This window comes from Simochromis diagramma, unplaced genomic scaffold (genome assembly GCF_900408965.1).
Source record: "Simochromis diagramma unplaced genomic scaffold, fSimDia1.1 OVJJ01000402.1, whole genome shotgun sequence".
NCBI classification, from domain to species: Eukaryota; Metazoa; Chordata; class Actinopteri; order Cichliformes; family Cichlidae; genus Simochromis; species Simochromis diagramma.
This window is the reverse complement of record NW_024386972.1, coordinates 8,816,089-8,834,806: the sequence shown is the minus strand read 5'-3', so window position 1 is coordinate 8,834,806 and position 18,718 is coordinate 8,816,089. Positions and strand designations below refer to the sequence as shown.

The following is an 18,718-nucleotide window of genomic DNA, read 5'->3' as shown; positions in this document are numbered from 1 at the left end:
CTTAGAATAATAAACCTAATGCTCAGCCATGTACCAAAGGTTGCAGGCGGGTTAACAAACCCGGTAAGAGGCAGTTGGACTTTTACACATTCAACAAAAGGCCATTCAAAAAACAGGGAAGTGGTGTAGCATAAAGGAGCACCATGCAAACAGTCATATTGACAGTATCCTGTAATAATAAACTTGAAAGCATGTAATTGATTTTCACTTGACCTCTGTTGTAAATTGTAAATGTGTGGTTATGTAACAGTATAAATGTAGGGGGGAAACATCGAATGGAGACTGGAAACATTGTGTTCAGAATTCTGAAATCATACAGATGTTTGTTTAAAGTGGATAAAATAGGCAGTGAGGGGGAAGTGAATCCAAGGAGGAAAAATGGCATGTCTGCCTTGTTTGGACAGTAAGAAGGTGGATCAGCAGAATCTCAGAGTTTTTCTCAGACATCCTCATTTAGGATCCTCACCCAGGCCAAACCTCAGACATACTCGTGCATTTTAAAAACCTCCTGGGAGAAAAATCCAGCTACTTCTTCCACGCAATGAGTAGTGGAGACTGAGGATGAGGTTACAATGAAATGAGGATGTGCATCATATTTTATTGCCTTCTTTAAGTGAAAATTAAGACTTCAGGGACAAGTAGTTGCTTTTCATTGCTGTGCATCTGTTGAAATACAGTTGAAAGCAATTTTATGTCATTAAGTCTTTCAGAATTAGCGAAAACATATACTTTGTGTTTATATCAGGGTCACAGACAGCTGCCTCTCCGTTAAATGCCTTTCAAAATAAAAACAGTCAGCCATTTATGTTGGAATGAAAAAAATGCAAATAAATGTTTAAGTGTAAAACATTACATCTGTTCCATTATTATGATCAGATCGTTTTAATGCAAAACAAAAGCTACAATAACTACACAATGGCTTTATTTTCAATACCAATAAGATGTGCCGACTCTTTTCTACAATGGTTTAGAGATTCTTGTACAAAATGACAACAAAAGTAAGAAAACCAAAGAATAATCAGTTGCAAAGTTTTTTGCATCTGTAGATACATAAGCATAGCTGCACAGCCCTGTGAAAAAAAAAAAACCCAAAATATGTTGTCTTATTTAACTGTGGGTTGTGTAAAAGGGGGCTGAAAGGAAAAGGAATAACTGGGAAAAGTTTTTTTTGTTAGGCGAGGATAGTCTGGCAGTGCGATGACAGGATGAGAGCGTATTCAAACAGTGTGCACATGTTCTTCACTTCAGATCCACTTCCCCTCTGTCTGAATAAGCTATTATGCAACACTGTGACGCAGGTCCTGCTTGACCATGCATCCCACCTCCCACGTAGCTTCTGATCTGCACCCTCATTCATTCCCATCACCTCTCAGTCACTCAGACATCTACCCCCCCCCATTCAAAAACCTTCACCTCTTTTGACTCTTTCATAGGCATATGATTTCTCTTTGAGATATATTTTTATAAGTCATAAGCATGTCTGTTTTAAAAAGAGTACATTTATGTGTCGTCCATCTCGTGGCCTCCAAGCTGGAGAATAATCAGGCCAGAAATCACACAGAGAGCAAGGAGAAATGTATTTAAAAATATCCAAACAACCAACCTCAGGGAGGGGGTCGTCCCACTTACATAAGTTCAGTTACACACAGTACCTCTTACTGTGAGGAAACTAAATGAAGATGTAAAAAGGAAAAGGTGGAGGCTTCAAGAGAGCCAAGATAAATGTCTGCAACAATTCTGCCATTCAGGACTCACTTGAGACTGACAGAAACAACAAAAGACAAAGGATGAAATATTACACCGAGTTATGAGTTTCTCTTCAAACTCAAGAGAAACAGTCAAGTTTTATGTTTGATTATTTATAAAAGCCTGACTTGCGTGACCTTGAGTGAGGGTGGATGAAGCAAATGACAACAAAACTGAGGGAGAACTTAAATCTGAAGATTAAGAAAGCAAAAGTGGGCTGTTGGCCAATATTTTTAGGTAAAGAATATTTCCAGTTTATGTAACTTGCTTCTCATTTCCAGAGATTTGAAATAGCTGAAGATTAAAGACGTAAACAGGGCAAACTCCAACAAACAAAATAATTTTAAAAAGGTTATTCAATCAAATCTATCAGTATAGATATATAGTTGACACACAGAATCCCACCACTGAGTTCTAGGTCTGCTGTGACGTCTCCTTCCAGCTGGGTGTACCCAATTCTTCCCAGTCACATGGAAAAGCATGAAAGAGCCAAGATAAAACAACCTACTCGCTCATGTTGAAGGACACTAATTGTCCTGTTTTTTCCTGACAGTCAGCATGACTTTGAAACTGATGTGTTTCAATAGGAAGTAAAGTCACATGGGGATAAAAGAGTTTTCACAAGGCTTTGCAGTCTTCTGTAAATCTACACACCATGACTCAATAGTTTGTAACAATAACTTAAAGTACTCATTTTTTTGTCTCCCATATGGTTATGAAGGAATTCTGGCCCAATGTTATTACGTTGCTACAGTTCATTGAGGTTTGGGGGCATTTATTTCTACACAGCTCTTTTAAGGTCCCACACACAGTATTTCAGTTGGGTTCAAGTCTGGATTTTGATTGCATTTTCTACAACTGTATTCAGTTGTAGATTTACTGCTGTGCTGAGGATCATGCTGCCCCTGACTGTAGAATACTTTGGTGTACAGAGGAGTTCATGGTTGAGCCAATGACTGCAAGGTTCCCAGGGTCCTATGGCTACAAAACAAGTCCAAATCATCACCCCTCAGGCACGGTGTTCAACAGATGTTATGAGGTGTTTGTGCTAATATACCTCGTTTTGGTTTTCTCCGATTGCAGCTCCACTTTGGTCTCATCTGACTAAAGAAAGTTGTTCCAGAAGTCTTTTGGTTTGGCCAGATGCAGCTTTGCAGACCTAAGCTTTGCTGGTCTGTCCATTTTAGAAAGAACAGGCTTTGTCCTGGCAACCCTTACAAAAAAAGCAATATTTTTAAGCCTTTTTGTAAGTGTAACTTTGTGAACTTTAATATTTAAATGGTAACTGAGGCCTGCACAGTCTGAGATGTCAGTTACGAGTTTTTTGAGTTTTTCCTCTGATCTTTGTATTGTCCAACTTGCTGGAACATCCACTCCAGGAAAGACTGTGGCAAAGTCTTAACACACATCTGAACGCAGCAGACCAGCAAACTCCTAAAACATCTGCTTTTATAGAAGTGGTCACACTTTATAGTGATCAGTATTTAACAGCACCAACAATGCACTTATTTTTCCACAGGTTTACTTGGAGCTCAATGAAAACTTTCTTTTTCGCATGACTCTAGATCAGTAGCGTGTATTTTGTATGTTCAGTGGAGACATGTCACGTTATCAACCAAAAATATATCAAACTCAGTGATTCACTAGCTCAGAACTCATGATACCAATTCAGTTATTCCAGAATTTTGGTGAAGACCCATTAGATGATCATGTGCCATGTGTTTTTTGTGAATCGAGGACAGACTGACCTTGGACTGTGTGAGCAAAAATGTGGCAATTGTTGTATTTTAACCAAAAACCATATCTTTTTTTAAACCTTGCAGAGTAATTTTTATTGCCTAACCATAAACAGTAGGGTTTAGACTAACTGCCCCTTAAAAGTGGAAAATATTCACTTTGTGTACATGGCTCTGAATAAGAACATATGAATCCAGTCTGATGAAAATTCAGGATCACAGAAATGACGTTAATTAATTTCTTAAGTTGCTGCACTGTTTATTTATTTTTTCCTGTTTTCTCATGTTCCTGGCCAGTCGTCGAGAAAGCCTGTGGGCTGCACCTCAGTCAGAGGCTGTAAGATGGATGACAGAAGGACAACAGCCAGCTGACACAACTGAGGAGTAAGTGAGTGGCAAAATGAGGGGTAGCGAAAGAGGAGAAAAACAGTGTGAGAGCAGGAAGGGAAGGGGAAAAAAATGAGAAGAGAAGCAGGAGTCAGAGATGCTGCAGGGCTTTACTGTACATCAGCACATATGGGCCTCCCTGCAGCAGCTGTGAATGTCATGATCACACTAACTACCGCCGCCAATCACATCTGCTCATGGGAATATGGCATGTTGTTTTTAAAGGGTTTTTTTTTTTCCTCTTTTCAGACTGCGTAATCATCCACAGATGATGCAACACACAATGTGTACATGCTCTGTAAAATATTCTCCTTATAGGCCATTTTGGGATAAACTTTAATTCAGGCTACAGACAACATGTGACAAAATTGTGCTCAGCTACAATGCAGAGATGCCCTCCTATGATTAAGCAGAAGAATATTTTACAGGAATCTTTGTAATTCTGTGCAGATTAATTCAGGCAGAGCAGTGCTTTGAGCTAAACACTCATGTTAACATGCTCACAGTGACTACATGCTGTTATGCAATGCATGTTTAGAACAAGTGCAATGTACAAGCTAGCATCAGGTTACTGCTGGCTCGTTGGCAGTGGTTGCTGGCTATCAGAGGTTGGTTGCTTTGGCTGATAGCAGATTGCCACAGTTGCCCGTAATGTTTCCACGTTTGTCTACAAATATTCTTTGACTACTAACAAAGTGGAAATAAAATTTGAAAGAGTGCAACCCAATCTGGAAACCAAGAAGAAACCACAACAGCAGCATATAGGCTAGCAACCAAAGTAGTCACCAGACGTTTTTTCCAGTTGAGGAATATAATTTTTCCCTAGTGACAGGTGGTTGCCAGGGGCTCACTGACTGGTCTGTAGGCCTGAATAATTGGGTTTTAACAATGGTTTTTCCTGCAACTGGAGCCTTCTTCACTTGATCCAACATTGTCACCATTATTGTAACATATCCAAAACAGTGGACAAATTAACCTCATGTGGTTAGTATGTAGACTCATAGCAAATGGGATCAGAAACATTAAATAAAAGTATTGCATTAACCGTTTAAAAACTGCAAGCATTTTTAGACGTAGTCCCCCATTTTCAGAGCATGTTCAGGTGCTTCTAGCTCTTTATGTAATCTCAGACTGACTCAATGATATCGAGATTAGGGATCAGTGCCATATAATCTGCTGCAGGACTTTTTGGTCTTTCTGACATTAAAGATAAAGGCTCTATATACAGGGTTTCCACCAGGGAAGTTGATAACCCCAGTGGCCCTGACAGGGGCAAACAATTTAATATAGCTACACTAATCTTTTCTAACAGTGATTCCAAAGCCCAGAGAAAACACAGGAGCACTGTTAGCATCTGTATTTCACACAGACGAGAGTGACGAGAAAGAGAGGCACTGGGGTGGTAATACCCAAATATAACTAGTGGGAGACCACTGATTCGCTTCATGTGGCAAAGATTATTTAGCCTACTATGATTCTACTATAAAATAGTAGTTATAATATCTGCTTGGGTCTTCAATGTCATATTCAATTCAATTTCAATGCTGGTGATTTTGGCTCATAACAATATATACACACCCTTTCTTTTATAACGGTGTGTTTGTACTCTTCCCTAAATGCTCAAACTCATTCACTTTTTAAGACAGCCTGAGGCGAGATGACTAAAAGGTAGCGTTCGGTCATAAAAGATCTGCCAAGAGGAAGTTAAACTCAACAGGTAGATGTAGATTAACCTGAGGCAGATTTAATCATGGTCGCCAGCAACTGCATTTGTCTGTGGATCGCTTAGGGTCAACTGGCCCACATTAAACACTGTGAGACAGTTGTGTGTGAACTTTCCAGGGGTTTCCCTGTGGCTGCTGTGCAGGTCTCCAGAGGCATGGGAGTCCTGCACTAGGATAAATAATTAAGGAGAAGGTAACCTACAAAAAATTAGTTTCCAGCTGATGTTTAAATCAAACCACTGGTTCAGCTTGTCTCATGGATAGAGGAAGGCTGTTCCAAAGTTGAGGCACCACAATCTCATCTGGTGATCTCTGAATTTAAACTAAGTGTGGAACAATTAAACGACTGTTCAGATGATGGGAAAGGCCAACTGTTCAAATAAGGTCTCAGCAGATCTGCTACAATATATGAGCAAGAGCTTGTCCACGTAAGGCTTTGCATGAAATACTAAGTTTAAGTGGAAGAAAATTAAAGGAACTATTAACAAGTAGGATGGCGTGCAAGGGTTAGCTTTTTCTATAAGCAACCAAGGACGACTGAAAATGTATGTAAAGAGCAAATTTTTATTGGCTGACAGTAAAGATTTGAGTTTCCAGATGTTTCTTAGATAAACAAAAATAAGCCTGGATGAAGTTGGAGGAGAAGAAGAGAAGATTTAAGACAAAACAAAACCTTGTTGGGGTGGCTGTGGCTCAGGTGGTAGAGCAGATCAGCTACTGATTGGAAGGTTGGTGGTTCGATCCTTGGCTTCCCCAGTCTGCATGCCAAATATCCTTGGGCAAGATACTAACCCCAAGTTGCCCTCCGATGCGTTCATTGGAGTGTGAATGTTTATTAGTTTGCACTTGTATGAGTGGTTGTGAATGGGTGAACGAGGTATGTTGTATACAGCGCTTTGAGTACTCCGGGTGAGTAGAAAAGCGCTATGAATCAGTCCATGTTGGGGCTTAAAGACCCTGGGTCTCCCACCACCTCCACCTCTTTTTTAATAAGTTGAAGCTCAAGAAAATTCTGTGTAATAAGTTAATATTGTGCATCTTATTAACTTAAGTTAATTACATTTATCAAACAATTACCAAAATAAAATGACCAATCATGATTGTGACTTCTGCTTAATCTAGCAGCACTTCCAAGAAGGTAGTAAGATAGAATAGCTAAACCAAGTTGTAGCTTTTGTATTATAAAATATATAACCTATCCCCACTGGGCTTGTAATACACTGTTAGAACTCTGGCAGTATGCTTTGTAGCTCATTCAATGACTTCAGACTTAAATAGTGTCTTCTCCTACCTTCCACCCACCAAGGACACTTTTCCCTGAGTGATGTTGATGACAGCAACTTATCTCTGAAGGAAACTAAGCCCAGCCGTTCTGGCATCTTATCAGGGCTGTTTCCAAAACTGTAAATGTAGTCACTACTGTGACCCATTCAGAAAGTGAGTGCAGGAAAGGAGGCAGTGGCACAGGTCAAGTCTGTGGGGATGGGGAAAAACATTTGGGGATGATTAAGAGAACGAATGCAGTTACAGCGGTGGAGCAGTGATTGAGTAAAGAGAAATATGAGAGGTTCAGCCTGCTTCTCTAAACAGCACATTAGAAATTTACTGAAAGGAGAGAGCTTTTATATTCTACATTCATCTATATTCAGGGGATGAACTCTGTTCTGTCTGTAGAATAAAAACTGGTAGAGTCATGTCCACTTTGCGTCACACTTGAATATAAAAAATAACCCTGAATTTATTTTTTTAAAGCACTGGCTGATCAGTCTATTTAAAAAAACCAAAGTCAGGCCAGACAGTGAAACTGAATTTAAGTATTACTGCAACAAATGAGTCCTCTTATTATCAGAAAATCTTGTCATATAAGGTAAAATGACTGTTTGAGTTTTGGAAAGTTAGTTGGGGAAAAAAAAACATCAATATATTTACTAAAAAATTAAGATTATTTTTGACATTTTGTGATATTTTATTGGCAAAACAATCAATCAAGAAAACAATTACAAAAGGGAACCTTCTCCAGTCTCTCTGAATCACGTGCCCTGAAGCTCATCAACTGACTGACAATGTTTTTCTGACAGCTGCATAATGGCAAAACAATGACGTCAGTGTCATGACACCAGCATGAGTCCAGGGTTTGAGATTCTTATTTCAAAATCAGTGGGAATTCCTGCCTTAAACGTCTGTTTATACTTGTTTTACACACTGTGGCAAGGACACCACTTGTGGGCCTAACTACATGTGTTACATTTTTCTCCTTCATCTTCAACATTTGCTCTAAATTCTTCTGTCTTTGCTTTAGTGGCTTTCTTTTGTCTTCTCTTTACGATGCCTTCTCTCGTTCCCCATCTTCTGTCACATGCACACCAATGCTTCATTGCTGAATATTTTATAAATCAAGCAATTTCACCTTTATAAGTTCAAGCTATGAATTCTTTTAGACAGAAAATCAACAGGTTAACATTAAAGTCATTTCCTAGTTGCACACCCTTTGTATAATACACAAACATAAGTTGATCATGTTGACATATAACATATTGAAGTTATTGTACTACATGTGGTTCTATGGGTTTTTGTAGAGGTATAAAAAAGTCCTGGGAAATCTTCTAGAAACAAAAACTTTTGGCCAAAGTTTTGGAAGTCAAAAGTTTTAAAATATGGATGGAGGGTGCTTTGGCACCATGGTCCATTTGCATTGAAATGGGGCCATTAGTCAAAGCACCGGGAAAGGAGACAAGGAGGACAAAAAAATGGCAATTTAGAAGGTAAAAGATGTCCACAGATAAATGGCTGCTGCACTTGAAAATTGGGACAAAGCAAAAAAAAAAAAAAAATCACATGAGATTTAACAAAGGAGAGAAACTGGAAGGCCTGGGTGTAACATTCATCTGCTGTTAAATCCTCCAAATACTCCCCATCTTAATCTGTATTCTTCAAAATTTAATGATCACAGACACAACCTGGTCGCGTCAGGACAGATTAGGCAGAAAAGAAGGCCACAAAATGTCCTGTCTGGTTCCCAAGCTCAGGCATCTGAGGTCTCTAAAACCTCAGCCCCTGCCTCTCAGTGCCCTCAAACAGCTGTTCAGTCCAGCTGCGCAAAGAGCTCAGAGCTGGCTAGGAGTACCAAACCAAATCCTCGACAGGAGCTCAGGTCACAATGCTCAGCAGTAAATTAAACCTGCAAGTTATTTTAATTGTGGGGTGCATTTTTTTTAAAAATATAAAGATCCTCCATTATTTTTTATTTGTATGGCCATAATGGCCCCCGTCACGTATCTTTCATATAATAAATCTAGGATATCTGCCAAAATAGGGGCTCTGTTATTCATAACACCTTTTCCAAGCAGAGTTCTCAGGCTTTTCATGGATTTTGAACCAAAATGTAGCCATGCTGGTGCCCCCATAAATAGGTCCTAGGTCCATTCCCAAAGGGGGAAAAAACCCTTTCCAATTCTATTTTTACAATACAAATGTCATTTTTTTTTTAAACCAGCTGTTTTTATTTTATTAGATTGGGTTGCTGTTACTGAAGCAGAATAGACATGACCATTTATCCAACAGTTAGAAATAACAGGAAACTGCTTAAAATTACTATCAATAAGCTAAAAGATTCAGTTTAGTATATGAGGACAACTCCTTGCTATAGCACAGACTCCGAAAGTGACATGGGTTGATCTATTAGGCAGAATTCTATGCTGGTTCTTAGTCGTTACACTTCATAGGAGAGCTAAAAGTAGAGGAAGCTAAAAGCAAAGGGTCAGCAGTTTAGAGGTGTGACAAAGTGGATGAGTAGTTGAAATACTCCATTCATCTCAGAAGTATTGACTTTTTGCACATTAAGCACATTATTCTCTACATGTGTTTATTCGCTATGATTTGCTATTGTCAAAGTAACACTGCTGCACTTAGTATCCCAGGTTTGTTTGTGTAAGCATTATGTTGACGTCAAAATCAAACATTCAGCAGATTAAAGCAAATACCTGGTCCCATGTTGCTTTATAGTTTATTATGTTGCAGATTGACTCATTTGTGCATACTGACACTGGTTCTTCGTTCTCAGTCTTCATGTATGTCAGGTGTGGGAAAGGCCCGCTCCACATATCCTGATTTTTAAAGTACTGATGATGTCATGACTGACTGGTTTTGTTTTTGTTTTTTTTCATAGGAATGTTTCCTTTTGTTTTTCAGGACACAAAGTGATTTCTTGAATATTTTCCTTCCATACAGAGCCATCAGAAAAGTAGCTTTATGTGATTCTGACATAGAGGTGTGTTGTGTTACCAAGTTCATCTGCTTTTTGGTTTTTGTTAATTAAGTTAATTTGGGGGAGGTTTGTTCAGTTTCACATATAATGGTGGTCACTGTAAATATATCGCTCATCTCTGGGAACCCGAAATGTCTGCTGAGTCTGCTTCCTTGACCCTTGAGTCAGACTATTTGACATGAGGATATAGTGCCTGCTACATCTATAGCTGCTACATCTATAGCTTCTGTAATATCTGTATCTATAATAGTTTCATTCACAACTGTAAACTGTGGTTTAAAAAAAAAAAAAAAAGAAGAAGAAGAAGAAGAAGAAGAAGAAGAAGAAGCCAGGCAAAGCCTTCCCCGTCAACTCATGTAACATATCCCCATCTTCATGAAGAACCACACTGACAAGTTAAAGGCATAAAAATATGCCGATATGTGTGAGGAGGAGTACTCATAGTGACAGCAGGAAGAAGAGCAACTAGTGTAAATGACAACTTAATCCAGTAACCTAATTACTCTGACACTGAGCTGAAATAAGAGTAGTGCAAATAAATGAGGCATAAAAAGTAATTATGGCTACTTTGGTCCTTACTTTGGTTTGGTTGTCATGTATACTTTTACTCATAAATACCAATTTAGCATATTTGTATGCTTAGATGTATTACTTTCATTTTACAGAGTCAGGAATACCATGTTTAAGCCAGGCTTGGTGTTACTTTACCAAAGTTTTCCTGCATATTGAGAAGTTTACCCTCCAACAAAGAGGTTTTATCCTTTAACCTTTCATCAGTTTTATGTAAGAGAACCTTTGTTTACTGAAGCTTACAAGAAAAAAAGACAGGAATACAGGCTTTTTAAGCAAATCGTGCTGTCGGAACCCCCTAAAAGTAATTTTCCATCAGCTAAAATAATCATTCCCGGCTTCATCCTTCGTTTACAGTATTAGAAGAGAACTGAAGTCAAGGTATTGCATCAGAGAAAGTATGACTTTTTCCTCAAAAGCTAGTTCTTAGACAAGAAAAGCCCTGGATTAGAGTTGATGTCCTCGTACTTAGCCTGCCAAGGTGTTCTGGTTTCCATAAAAAATTCCTATTATCACATCCTATTGTATTAATATATAAAAATACAGGAACTGACAAGAGTACAAAGAATTGCCCTTTCTTGTCATTTACAGACGTGTGCCCAGCAACACAGGCTCAAGGACTGTTTACAAAAGCAGAAAGTAATTATAAATGCACTGTAGGTCAGAGGAGGAAACACTGCCTATCTAATCATATCACAACAAAAAGAGATTTGGAATTTCACTATAAGCTATTTGAAATCAGTAACTCTAACAGTGGGAAAACGGAGGGCACACAGTTAAAGCCGCCTGGTCACAGCTCACTTTGTTTAGTCAACATCTTCAACAACCTGCAGTCTTTCAGCTACCTGAAACCCCCATTCAGCTCATCTGTACACAGTCGAAAAAGCATGGATTTTATATCAGCCCACAGCAAGTCTTCCTTTAAGACATAATTCCCAGCGAATTATTGATCTTCAAGTAGAGCTCTATTCCTTCTTCTGTAATGTTGATACTAATAAAAGCTTGTATCCAATCTTCTTCTCCAGCTATTTGTGTTAAAAGCCTCACTAAGTCCCAGCATCATAATTTCAGACAGTTTTAAAAACACTGTTGTGTGGGAAAGTTTGCAACAACACTAATTACAGTAAGCAATCATTGAGAGGAGAACAAATTCAACACAATGAGGCGCTGCATAAACAAAGAAACCCAGTAATTACTAAATCTGCACTTCATGTGGCGTGATGGGCCCTCACGAAGACTAAATACAACACATGTTTTTACGTTCCTGACAGCTCCCGCTATCTTGCCATTGTTCCCTTGTCTTTTAAAGTTTCTCTCATGTTATTATTCCTTCAAGGAGACAGTTTGTGCAGCATAAAACAAACAATAGAGGGCCACGACCTTTAGTTTAAAGAGCTCAAGGGCAACGTTCACAGCAGCACAACTGAGAAGTATCAGAGAAAACAAAAACAATATGGCCTTTTAAAACTAATATACACTCATACCTCCAGCTCAGCCTTCCTGATTCAAACAAGTCTGACTAGAAACAAACAAGGTGTGGTGCCGCGAGAAGACACATTACATGACCAAATGCGCACTGCACTAAAGTAAACCTCCCTATCAAAACAGTGCTTTCTCTTCTAGTGCTTGGGGTGATTTTAACTGGCAGCACATACGGTGCCTCAAGGCCGCCAGTGTCTCATACACACAGTTTGTTTCATAATAATCACATAAAAAGCTGAAAAATGTGATTACATTAAATGAGCACATAAGTATTTGCAAGCCTGAATTAGCAAAACCTTTTCTGCAGCTTGACTAGTCTTGGATTTTGGGAGTTTTGTAGGTGTAACAGGTGTTTTCCCACATGCAGCCTTTAACTAGGATGAATAAACTCAACAACATGCAAACTACAGGCAACTGTGGCAATCTGCAAAAGACCAAAAGAGGGTTCATTGCAACACCCTCTCTGGCAGGGACAGCCAGCAACCACTCGTCAACCACGGGGTCAGGTAACATTTTCCCAGGCGTGGTCGCCAACTGGTCTCTAGGCCTGTGTGACTGATGGTTCAAGCACCCTACTGACACTTTTATTTAAAGGTTTCAACATATACAATACAGGACAGAAAAAAAAAACAAACAAACACAGATTTGTTAACCAAGCAAAATACTGGTCATCACACCCCAACCCTAAACATCGAGAGTCATGATTCACCCGTCATGCAAAAAGAGAAGAAAATAAAAACACAATGCGGGATATGTCTTAGTGTCAGGGAGTGCTCTTTTATGCTGACAAAGCACTCCTTTAGAAATTAGGGAAGCTTGCCATGTGCTTAGAAAAATCACTGGACAAATTATCAATGCAAATAGGCTGTGTAGCCTCTCACTGACAAAGCTGCTCAGGTGCGGGTTTGACCTTGCTTTGTATGTTTAAGCAGAAGAAATTTCAATACAGCATCCTGCAGAGTTGTGGGGGTTTGAAGGCCGGAGCTTGCCCTACTGTTCGCTTTGTTTGCTCTTTACTATGTTATCTTGTTCCAAGCATTTGGCCTTTTGTTTACAGATGACTGAGCTGCGAACCTAAAATAGAGGGAATGTTGTTTTTCTTTTACCTCATTATTAAAATAAGTGCACTTAGGGTTTTTCGGCAGCATAAATCCTTCTTAATATAGATGTAAACTTTTTTGTGTTTCACAGATTTTAATTTTAATCAAAGTGTGGCCTCACAGCACACCGGGCAACAGTACTGTAAATGTGCGTCTGAGTCGAGCCAATTTCCACTGCAGACAGCGTCACGGGGGGAATGCCATTCATTTTAAGAATTCACATATGTTGCTGCTCTGTCCCAGGGGCAGGTCAGGCAGTACTTGAGTGAATGTTAACTGCTCTCTCCTACTTTCTGTTGTCATTGGGTCATAAAATCTGCCACTGCCCCCAAAGACTTCATGTTTGCTTGTTGTTAAGTAAAACTTTTTCTGAGCTCCTGCTGGTGTTATTCATTCTGGTTGACAGCAGCAAACCAATCCTAAAACAAACTCACCGCCTGTGGAGCAGGCCTAGATTTTCAGGTCTCCTGTGATGCTGCACGTTTGGTCATTTCTAGCTTTAGAAAAGACCAGAAAGCCACAAAGGAAAAACACATTCCACATCATGTAGACCCAAAGTGTGGGTGGAAACAAATAACAAGGTTTTATTCCTTATAATAATCACTTTGATAGCTTAATAACTGACTAATAACTAATATAACTTTAGCCTACTGATGTCCACATTACAATTTAAGGGCTAAAGCAAATATACATCCACACAAAGTGTAACAACCAACCAAAACTCACAAATTTAATATACTACATAGACTAACAGAAAGAATTGCTGCCAATGTGAATGTTTTATTGGTTTCTTATAGTTCGCTAGGGGGACAAAAAAACTAAGGTGTATTTTGGGTAAAATTTAAAGGCTCTTATTGCCATGAGGGCCCACTTTTAGCACTCAACATGCTTAGGTTATTGTACATACAAATTTTGAGGAGATCGGGTGAAAGACACCCACTGATTCTTCATAGAAATGACAACTTTAAGTAGTTCCTAGAAAAGCAATCATGTCCCTAAGACTAAAATAATGCACAGCAATTAGCCAGCTCTCCATTTCTAAACAGATAAGATAGAAAGAAACCAGATTAGTCTTGAAGAGACCGATGAGGAGGACATGCTGAAAGTCCACGATAAGGAAACTGTTGATTTATAATCTCCACTGAAGCTGAAGTCTGGACAGGAAATGAGTCTGGATACACTACAGGAGGCACTTTGTTGTGTCTAAACCCACCCAACCTGTCATGAGCGATGCACACATCGATAATAATTAAAAAAAAAAAAAAAAAAAAAAAAAAAAAAAAAAGGGGAAGTGAGACTTTTTAAAGTGCAAAAGAAAAAGGACCTACTCTTTATTTCCCAATCATACACCTGTGTGGAGTAGGTGTGACAAAGTTGGATATCTGTGCGTTCAAAGTAAACAATAAGACACACATGCTTTGGCACAACTCAAAGCCCGACATAAAGCCACGCACACTAATTGTATCATGTTTTCATTGATTGTTAGGTTAGTTAGAGCCTACCGTATACAGAGTGCTGTGGACAGTCCGGGACAGTTGCTCTGCTCTGTTGTGGAAAAATCTGAGGAGGAAAATCAGGATGCCTCGGGAATGTTTTTTTTTCTTCTTTTTAAATTGTCTTATCCACAAACTCGTAACTTTAGCCACGACTGAGCTGACAAAACTGCATGTTCAAGTCTTGCTCAAGCTGTCTCGTTACTCTTCCTGTCGCTGAAAGCGCGTTTGTTGCTTTGCGAGGAGCTGAACGGGAGCTGCTCGTATTTCATTAGAGAGGCGGAAAGCTGGTGAGAAAAACTGACGTTACATCCGGTAATATGTTTCAAAATAAGACTGTTTATTAGGAATAAATGTCATAAGATTTTCATTCAAACATTTTCAGGCAAAGAATTTTTTAAAAATAAAACTGAATGAAAAAATAAATAAATAAAAGCGAACAAACAACAAAGTGCAACTATATTAAAAGAATATATCTTCATTAATTCAAAAAGGTTCAAAAAGAGTCCTTCAATAGTCCTGGGAGGTGTTTATTTGATTTGAGGGGTTATTTATTTATTTAATTATTTATATTTGATCCGCAACAATACTATTAGCTCTTGAGGTTTTAAAATACAGAGACTGATAATTCTTTTTTTCATTTCAAATTATCATTTTGTGCATTGAACCTAAGTAGAAATTGCTTGGGGTCTAGTAGATTTCTTTTTTTTTACATTTTCTTCTTAATTTAATGCTAATTTAAATTATATGTTTATATTTAAATTCTATCTTTATATATTACAAAAAAAAAGCATGAGTGAAGTTGGTTATCTGAGATTCACCTACCGTTGTGGTTTTAATAAAATAGCAGTAAGTTAAAAAATACTTATTTTATAAGTTTCTTTGGATGGAAAGAATTTATAGAGGACAGTGGTTAAACAATAGTAATAATGATCATAATAACCTACATCATTTTGCCATTAATCTGTAAAAGTTTGCCATTAGGGCAAGAGGTTTCTCCAGTATTCTGCATGTTGCACAGAAATTGTAAAAGCAAACATAAAGTGTCAGCAGGATGTTAATTTTAGAAGTCATAGCAGGACCAAAACGCGCACACTCTTAGCTTACAGTTTCTTTCGTACATCAAACAAACACTAAGGCATGTTATATGATCAGAGGGGGCAAAATAACAGAAACAACATGCTTTTACTTTGAAGCCCATTTGATAGCTTCCCGCTGTGAGGTGCTTTAGGTACATGAACTGCGATAAACTAATCCCTTAACAATTACTCAAAGCTTAGCTTGATAAAACCTTAAACAAAGTCTTTACAACAAAAAGTAACGATTTATGTCATGGGAGATTGACCCCCAGTTGACCCCATAAACCAGGTAATTCCACACAATGTAATATAAACAAAGGTATGTTTGCACAACACCTGTACACGGACACACACTTTTATCCAGCAAGCCCAGTGTGACTTTCAGATGCCCCTAAATACAGAAAAATATGTCTCTAAAAGCTATTTGCAGCAGTCTGAAATATTTAACAGTGCATGTTTACCACATTAAAACACCACACTGTTTAATTACAGCCTATCAATCAGCAGATGGTACCGCTCTGATTGGGTTGTAAAGGGACCATAGTCCCACAGTACAGTTTTGTGATGAAGATAACGTACCCTAGATTCAAAGCCTGCTCCAGCACAACCAGTTCTTTGCTCTGTATTCTAAATATGTAGAACGAGGTCACACCTAACGAACCTCAACCCTCTCAGACAAGCTTTTATGCTCCAGAGGAGTGAAAGAAGGCTATATATGCACAGTCGCACAGAGGGTTCAGATCAAAAACAGCATCAAAACTCTCGTTCTTTTGGTTATTTTTAGAGCTGAACGTTGACTGATATGTCAGTCCAAAGTTAAATATAAGTCCACACAGAGAGAGAGATATATAGACATATAGATAGTCTCATAATAACACAAAATATGAACAGAAAAACTGTAAATAATCAAATCGTCCTGTCTGAATGCATGGTTGGAATAACCTGTTGTGTTTTACTGTTATAATATAACTTGAAATAATACATTTTTGAGCCATCTTAGTTCTGTCTGTACAAAATTTTATGGCAATTCAAACCAAGATGCACATAGCTTCCAGTTCTAAAAATAGAAGCCAAGGCAAATGTACATTAAACCTGTGTTCTTTCCACTGACCACAAGGGACCAACTCCTCTGATGTGACCATTAACCATGTGTGACAATCATGGTGACAATGTAGGATCAAGGGATAAAACTCCAGTCACAGGTTTAGCGACCAGCCAGAGACCATCTGGCATGGTCTCTGTCTGAAAAAGAAAGAAGAAGAAAAAAATCAGTTTCCCAACCAGTTGGGAGTACTTCCTGGAGTTTGATGGCAGTCATTGTGAAAATGATTGTCAGTCACTGGTCTGTGTGGTGTGTTGTGCTGTGGTCGTAGTTTGAATGAAAGTAACAGACAAGGATGCCTTGAAATCACAGTTAAACAACTCCTAAGCGGCAGGAGCCCTGGGGCAGACAAGGTTCACCCTGAGTTCCTGAAGGCTCTGGATCCTGTAGGGTTGTCTTAGTTGACACACCTCTACAATTTTGCGTGGAGATCAGGTGGGGTACCTCTGGATTGGCAGACCGGGATGGTGGTTCACATCTTCAGGAAGGGGGACCGGAGGGTATGTTCCAACTATAGGGGGATCACACTCCTCAGCCTCGCTGGAAAAGTCTATGTCAGTGTGCTGGAAAGGAGAGTCCATCCGTTAGTTGAACCTCAGATAAAGGAGGAACGATGCGGTTTTGTCCCAGGTCGTGGAACTCTGGACCAGCTCTTTACCTTTTCAAGGATACATGAGGGGGCAAAGGATTTTGACCAACCAGTCTACATGTGTTCTGTGGACTCGAAGGCATTCGACTGTGGGAGGTGCCTCAGGACTATGGGGTGTCTGGCACGTTGCTGTACAATTTGATCCTTATACAACCGTTGCAGGAGCTTGGTCCGCATAGCTGGCAATAAGTCCGATTCATTCCCAGTGGGAGTTGAACTCCGCCAGGGCTGCCCTTTATCACCGATTCTGTTCATAATTTTTATGGACAGAATTTCTAGGCACAGTCCAGTGGTGGAAGGCTTCCAACTGGATGGTCTCAGAAAACTGTCTCAGCTTTTTGTAGATGATGTGGTTATGTTGGCTTCATCAGGTGGTGGCTTCCAGCTCGCACTGGAGCGGTTCGCAGCCGAGTGTGAAATAGTGGGAAGGAAACATCTTTGGAAACATCTTGACTGCAGTGCTATAGTACAACTTTTACTTATTTTTTCTGGTTTTGATCACACTTTTTCAAGTTTTACTGTTACAAACAAGGGTTTGCAGACAAACATGAAAAACTACAGGCAACTGTGGCAATCTGCCAGCAAGGTTTTTAGTGCAGCACCTTCACTTCATCCAGAGAGTGGGAGCAACCTCCAGGAAGCACTGCCAACCAGGTGGGGGATTTTTTTCCCCATAACAGTATTGCATCCAGTTTGCTGGACAACTTTGGGTAAAGTGTGCATGATGTCATATGAGAAAATTCAATAGTATGGGAACAGAGGTACTTAGTTTCCTTGATTTGTGGCTTCAGTAGAACCTTTCCTTATAGATTAATGGGCTGAATCACTAGTTTCACACTTATCAAATATAGCACGATGGTCATGTTGCAAAGTTTGGTCCTCATTATTGTCTAAAAGAACAATGAAGCAGGGTATACTTTAGGGCAAGTCTAGTTTGTGACTGACAAGTTTCTACTCTATGGAGGTGTAGTGTCCCTCAGTTTTAGAGTCAGGTCTGTGATAGTTCCTTACCTCATAAAACTAAGATGGTAATGATGGTAGCATAAACCTTAAGATGGTAACTAGCTATGTCCAGCTCCTGAATACAGTTTATGGTATGGGCTAACTATGACCAACTAATCACTAGTACAGCCTCCAGAGTTGTCCCACTGTTTTAAAATGCAGCTGCAAAACATGCACACTTGTGGATGTGGATGTCTTGTGGGTTTGCACAGAAAGGTTTATTTACTTTTTTTATATGAAACACAAATCTTTAAATTTAAACCACTGTACTCCATTTTGCAGGATTGTACATTTACTCAACTTTTTGACTTCGACTGGTGGGGCTACAGCAATCAGACATAATAGGACTGGAGGAAAAAAAACTGCCCTGCACTTATCTGGTCT

The 18,718-nt window shown here is 39.1% G+C and overlaps 1 protein-coding gene across 2 annotated transcripts in view; it reads right to left on the bottom strand.

Moving 5' to 3' along the window:
• The window catches only part of LOC120737982 (leucine zipper putative tumor suppressor 2 homolog), a 43,730-nt gene extending 28,949 nt beyond the window's left edge, over positions 1-14,781 (bottom strand). The window contains exon 1 of one of the 2 annotated variants that reach the window (XM_040038965.1): positions 14,512-14,781. The gene's annotated coding sequence lies outside the window, so the exon portion shown is untranslated. The remainder of the gene's footprint in view (positions 1-14,511) is intronic. The other variant, XM_040038961.1, reaches the window with a different exon arrangement.
• Positions 14,782-18,718: the final 3,937 nt, after the last annotated feature.